At 44.0% G+C, this 7,111-nt stretch overlaps 1 long non-coding RNA gene across 1 annotated transcript; it reads right to left on the reverse strand.

Moving 5' to 3' along the window:
- Nucleotides 1-3,503: 3,503 nt before the first annotated feature.
- On the reverse strand, nucleotides 3,504-7,111 carry LOC123574646 (uncharacterized). Its single transcript, XR_010587939.1, has 2 exons — nucleotides 5,086-7,111; nucleotides 3,504-4,016 (listed from the first exon to the last, which is right to left on the reverse strand). It is a non-coding gene; the product is annotated as an uncharacterized lncRNA (long non-coding RNA).

The raw sequence follows: 7,111 nt of genomic DNA on the forward strand, positions 1-7,111 counted from the left end.
AGTGATATTATTTTTCCATGAAATCATTTTATCTGACTCCAGTGAGTTAATTCATTAACATATTGTAAAAAGGGTAACTGAAGTCACGAGAGAAGAGTTGGTCTATCACTGAACTGTACTATAAACCTGTTTCAGGAAAGGAACTGACATTCCCCGCTTTCTTTTCCAAAGCTTTAACTCTTTTTCAGGGCCTTTCTCTGTGCTTCCTTCAGCAAGGTTTTTTTGTTTTGTTTTGTTTTTGAGATGGAGTCTCACTCTGTCTCCCAGGCTGGAGTGCAGTGGCATGATCTCAGCTCACTGCAACCTCCGCCTCCTGGTTTCAAGTAATTCTCCTGCCTCAACCTCCCGAGTAGCTGGGACTACAGGCGTGTGCCACCACACCTGGATAATTTTTATATTTTCAGTAGAGACAGAGTTTCATCATGTTGACCAGGCTGGTCTTGAATTCCTGGCCTCAAGTGATCCGCCCACCTTGGCCTCCCAAAGTGCTGGAATTACAGGCGTGAGCCACTGTGCTTGGCCTCCTTCCACATGATTTTAATTTTGGCGTGCGCTTGCAGGGATAGCTCAAGATGTATAGGTTTTGGGTAAGGAAAGACACTCAGGCAACATTTTTGGCCACAGCCTCTGTGAAGCAGTTGCTCTTACCATCAAAAGTGTCTAGCTTTCAATGTCTAGGAATTTTGATAAGGGCCAGTGATTTCAGTTTTTGAATGACTTCCAAGAGATCAAAGGCCTGTTGGCCATTTTTAAGGGATTGTCTGGAAGAAGTCAGGAAGCTACGTTATTTCTGGAGCATCCCCGAATCACGTGCTGCTGTAAGTGCACATGTGCTCTCTGTGTAAATGTCAGCAACCTTGCTTTCTACTCATCGACAGGCTCTGGCTAACGCAATCAGTTTTGCTTGCTGGAACAACTTTGCCTCTGGGAGAATCTTTTATGACTTCAGTCACAGAGACGACTGCATCACCTTGCAGTGTCTTCCAACATTGCCATTTAATTAGGAGCCATCAGTAAACCAAATTACATCAGCATCCTCTGTAGTGTCTCCTGTGAGTTCTGCCTAGGAGTGAGAATTTGCTGGGTCAGGGCAATACAGTCAGGGAGCAGCCCATCAGAAGGCAATGGCAGCACAGTAGCAGGGCTAAGATCCCTACAATGGGAGAGTAATGTGAGGCGAAGGCAAGGGAAGAATCCACATGAAGCAAGCCTGTGGCCAGAGTGATGCTGCTGAGGAAAGAGAGAGACCCTCTCACATTGTTTTATATTGTTTTATACTCAGTACCTGTTTTAAGAAAAAACAAGGAAGTAAAACCAAAGACAGGCAGCCCGGCACCACGCCTGAAACCAGGCCTGGGCCTGCCTGGCCTAAACCCAGTAGTCAAAAATCAACTTATAACTTAAAAACTGATGTTATTCATAGATTCCAGACATTGTATAGAACATTGTGAAACTCCCTGCCCTGTTCTGTTTCACTCTGACCACGGGTGCATGCAGCCCCTGTCACGTACCCCTGCTTGTTCAAATCAATCATGACCCTTTCATGTGAAATCTTTAGTGCTGTGAGCCCTTAAAAGGGACAGAAATTGTGCACTCGGGGCCCTCGGATTTTAAGTCAGTCGCTTGCCGATGCTCCCAGCTGAATAAAGCCTTCCTTCTACAACTCGGTGTCAGAGAGGTTTTGTCTCAGCTTGTTCTGCTACACTGCGAATGATGAGTTGAAGAGCCTATCCACAGCATGAGAAATGTCAGGCCTCTGAGCCCAAGCCTGCATGTATACATCCAGATGGCCTGAAGCAACTGAAGAATCACAAAAGAAGTGAAAATGGTCGGTTCCTGCCTTAACTGATGACATTACCTTGTGAAATTCCTTCTCCTGGCTCAGAAGCTACCCCACTGAGAACCTTGTGATCCCCTCCCTGCCCACCAGAGATCAACCCCCTTTGACTGTAATTTTCCACTACCTACCCAAATCCTATAAAAACAGCCCCACCCCATCTCCCGACGCTGACTCTTTTTTTGGACTCAGCCTGCCTGCACCAGGGTGATTAAAAAGCTTTCTTGCTCACACAAAGCCTGTTTGGTGGTCTCTTCACACAGACGCATGTGAAAAGAAACACAAATGATGCGTGGCTGAAATTTTTCTCCCAATATACGTGGGTGCTTGTGACCATAAATGATCAGGCAGGGTTTGCCATAAGTTGCTCACATCATCCATTGGTTCTGAATTCAAAAAGTTTTCTTTCTTTTTTTATTTTTTTGAGACAGAGTCTCGCTCTATTGCCTGGGCTGGAGTGCAGTGGCACAATCTCAGTTCACTGCAACCTCCATCTCCTGGGTTCAAGCGAGTCTACTGCCTCAGCCTCCCGAGTAACTGGGATTACAGGTGCCCACCACCATGCTGTCACGTGCATCTGTGTGAAGAGACCACCAAACAGGATTTGTGTGAGCAACAAGACTGTTTATTTCACCTGGGGGCAGGTGGGCTGAGTCCGGAGAGTCAGTGGAGATAAGGATGGGGCTGTTTTATAGGATTTGGGTAGGTAATGGAAAACTACAGTCAAAGGGGGTTATTCTCTGGCAGGCAGGGGCAGGGGTCACAAGGTTCTCAGTGGGGGAGCTTCTGAGTCAGGAGAAGGAATTTCACAATGTAATGCCATCAGTTAAGGTAGGAACAGGCCATTTCCACTTCTTTTGTGATTCTTCAGTTGCTTCAGGCCATCTGGATGTATACAGCAGGTCACAGGGAATATGATGGTGTAGCTTGGGCTCAGAGGCCTGACATTCCTGTCTTCTTATATTAATAAGAAAAATAAAACAAAATAGTGTTGAAGCATTGGGATGGCGAAAATTTTGGGTGGTGGTATGGAGAAATAATGGGCGATGTTTCTCAGGGCTGCTTTGAGTGGGATTAGGGGTGGCGTGGGAACGTAGAGTGGCAGAGATTAAGCTGAAGGAAGATTTCGTGGTGAGGGGCGATACTGTGGGGTTGTTGAAAGGAGCATTTGTCATATAGAATGATTGGTGATGGCCTGGATGCTGTTTTGTATGAATTGAGAACTAAATGGAAGACACAAAGTCCAAATAAGAGAAGGAGAAAAACAGGTATTAAAGGAATAAGAACTGGGAGGACCCAGGACATGTAATTAAAGGTGCCCAAGGGGGTTCGGCATAATTACTTGCTTGGTTGGTGGGTTTTTGGGCTCTGTCCTTGACAGAGTCCTCCTTTGTAAGTTGGAGGTCGAGCTTGGTGAGGTGTGTTTTTAAAAGACCATTAGTCTGTTCTACCTTTGCTGAAGACTGAGGACGGTAAGGGGTATGAAGATTCCACTGAATACCAAGAGTCTGAGAAACTGCTTGGGAGATTTGACTAATAAAGGTCGGTCTGTTATTGGACTCTATAGAGGTGGGAAGGTCAAACTGAGGAATTATGTGCCGAGACCAGCTCAGTGGGGGAGACCCTAACCCAGCGGCGCTAGAGGAATTAAAGACACACACAGAAATACAGAGGTGTGAAGTGGGGAATCAGAGGTCTCACAGCCTTCAGAGCTGAGAGCCCTGAACAGAGATTTACCCACATATTTATTAACAGCAAACCAGTCATTAGCATTGTTGCCATAGATACCAAATTAACTAAAAGTATCCCTTATGGGAAACAAAGGGATGGGCCGAATTAATTGCAGCAGGAACATGCCCGTAAGACACAGGTTGCTCATGCTTTTGTTTGTGGCTTAAGAATGCCTTTAAGCGGTTTTCCGCCCTGGGCGGGCCAGGTGTCCGTTGCCCTCATTGCCATAAACCCACAACCTTCCAGCTTGGGCGTTAGGGCCATTATGGATGTGTCATAGCACTGCAGAGATTTTATTTATGACCAGTTTTGGGGCCAGTTTATGGCCAGATTTTGGGGGGCTCGCTCCCGTCATGTCTCCCTTCTTTGATTTGCAAAGAGATAAATGTAAGGGCAGCTTTGTCACGGTGAGCTACTTCTCGCAGGAGTCGGGATCCGCATCTGCAGACTGTACAAAGACAAACAACACAGATTAAAAGCACAATTGTTATTGAAATCACAGAGCTTCCAAGTGTTTTTATCCATTTAAATGGGTTACTAGCTGCTAATTTGTCTGCAGCTCCTTCAAGCACTCCAGTTCCTGGCATTAAGGTCAGGTGTGCCTGGGATGCTTTAAATGTTCTTTTAATTTTGCTACATCCAAAGACAAGTTTTCAGAATGTCCTTCTTTTTTTTTTTTTTTTTTTGAGACGGAGTCTCGCTCTGTCGCCCAGGCTGGAGTGCAGTGGCCGGATCTCAGCTCACTGCAAGCTCCACCTCCCGGGTTTACGCCATTCTCCTGCCTCGGCCTCCCTAGTAGATGGAACTACAGGCGCCCGCCACCTCGCCCGGCTAGTTTTTTGTATTTTTTAGTAGAGGCAGGGTTTCACTGTGTTAGCCAGGATGGTCTCGATCTCCTGACCTCGTTATCCGCCCGTCTCGGCCTCCCAAAGTGCTGCGATCAGAGTGTCCTTCTAATGCTTTTTTATTCTTTCCCCAATTTTGATCTTATTAAGAGCATTTAATAGCACAAATCCTTATGTTTAGCTCCTAGAGCGGGCCATATCATTTGAGGTTGAGGTGCCACTATATCGCCATGGTTCCAGATAATAGGAACTTTTGCCATACTTCTTATCATTTTTACCATCTGACAATTTTGTTGATATCATCTGAACATAGTGTTGCCATAGCATGCAGACTGAGAGGTGCAATTCAAGCTAAACATCCCCTTAGGGGACCAATTAATAATGATTCCGTAGGATTCATTGTGCAGCACCTCTGCCTGTTCTGCAAAGCAATCTTCCTAAACAAGTATGTTCGTTTTTCTAACTGGATCCAATCCTGTTTACAAATAGGTTTTTGAGGGTGGTATGCCTCAATTATAGGAGCAGATTTATTATGGTAAGTACTGAGATCAGAAAGCATGTGTAACTGTGTCATAGTGATTGCATCCAGGCATTATTGCCAGACAAGATTGATAAATATGCCCAATAAGTATGATTGTTCTCTGTGTCAGCCCTTATTGAAGGAATACTCACAGCAGTGGTGATAACCGCTATCATAGCTACCATCAAATTATTCATTGTGACTGGTTGTCCCACTTTCCTCAGGTTTTCTTCCACCATCTGTGGCAGCTTCTTGATTTGTCCCCAGGTGGGTGGCTGTGTTTGACAGGTGTTGCTTGTGACAGTTGGGGTCCTCCTCAGTGTCAGCCTTGACATGGTTGCAACCACAGGGTCCTCGGGATCCTCCCGGAATCTCCTCCTCGGCATCTGGCTCATTATAAGGTTTCAGGTGTCTTAATGGTATCCAAATTGGCTGTTGATTTTGGCCTGGAGAAATACAAGCATAACCTCTACCCCAAGTTAGTATTTTACCTATTTCCCAACTTTTTGTTACTGGGTCTCTCCACCAAATCATATGTTTTGTTTCTGTCTTTGCAGCTGGTTTCTGTAGATGCTGTTCAGCTGCTGATAACATCTGGCCTTTGGGCAGGCTCAAAAAATTTAAAGTTAATAATGCTAGGTTCAACTGCATTTATGGGGTTCCATATACTTTATCTCCCCCTTTCTGCTTTTGCAACTGCTGTTTTAGGGACAGATTCATTCTTTCCACTATGGCTTGTCCCTGAGAATCATATGGGATACCGGTAATGTGTTTAATATTCCACATAGAGAAAAATGTAGCCAGAGCTTGGCTAGTATAGCCTGGGGCATTATCTGTTTTAATAGAAGCTGGAATGCCCATCACCACAAAACACTGCAAAAGATGATGTTTAACACACGCAGAAGATTCTCCTGTTAGGCATGTAGCCCAGACAAAGTGAGAAAAGGTGTCCACACATACATGTACATAAGCTAGTCTCCCAAACGAGGGAAGATGTGTGACATCCATTTGCCAAATAGAGTTCGGTTCCAGTCCTCGAGGATTAACTCCTCCTGTAGAAGATGAGGAATGTACCATTTGGCAAGTTGGGCATCACTGGATAATAGCTTTAGCTTCTTTCCAGGTATTGCTGTATCTGCATTTGAGACCAAAAGCATTAACATGGGTTAAATTGTGAAAGTGTCTAGCATTAGATATTGCAGTAGCATCTAGGCAATCAGCCATTTGATTCCCTTCAGTCAAAGGTCCTGGAAGAGGTGTATGAGCCCTAATGTGAGAGATGTAAAAAGGGTGCATTCTACTCCTAACTTATGTTTGCAATTGGGTAAATAAAGTCATCAGTTGTTCATCTGTATGAAATCGTAACTGAGAATTTTCAATTAACTGTGTGGAGTGAACCACGTGTGAAGAATCAGAAATCACATTAATAGGTATATCAAAAGCAGTCAATACCTCAATTACAGCTACAAGCTCTGCTTTTTGAGCTGAAGTATAGGGCGTCTGAAAAACTTTACTTTTTGAGCCAAAATAAGAAGCTTTACCATTACTAGACTATCTGTAAAAACATTCTCAGCACCTTCAATTGGTTTAAATTTAGTTATTTTAGGGAGAATCCAATTAGCTAATTTCAAAAACGGAAACAGCTTCGTTTTAGGAAAGTGATTATCGAGAATACCCACAAAGTCAGCTAAATGGGTTTGCCAAGTAAGACTATTTATAAAAGCTTGCTGTATTTGTGCCTTCATGAGAGGGACAATAATTTTTCCAGGATCATATCCATGTAATTTAACAGTCTGAGTTCTCTGAATCCCTCTCATAGTAGCGATTTGATCTAAATAAGGAGTTAAGAGTCCGTGAATTAGTATGTGGAAGAAAAAACCACTCTACTAAGTCCTGTTCTTGGACAATAACACCAGTAGGTGAATGCTGAGTTGAAAAGATTAGCAAATCAAGAGTCTTCTCTGGATCTATTCTATTTATGTGAGCTTTATGGACTTGCTTCTCCATCAGTTGTAACTCTGCCTCCGCCTCTGTTAATTGCCGAGGGCTAGTGAGACTAGGATTTCCTCTAAGGATAGAAAACAGATTACTCATGGCATAGGTAGGAATGCCTAGAGCAGGTCATATCCAATTAACATCCCCTAGTAAGTTTTGAAAATTGTTTAATGCTTTTAATTT

The sequence above is a fragment of the Macaca fascicularis genome, chromosome 7 (genome assembly GCF_037993035.2).
Source record: "Macaca fascicularis isolate 582-1 chromosome 7, T2T-MFA8v1.1".
NCBI classification, from domain to species: domain Eukaryota; kingdom Metazoa; phylum Chordata; class Mammalia; order Primates; family Cercopithecidae; genus Macaca; species Macaca fascicularis.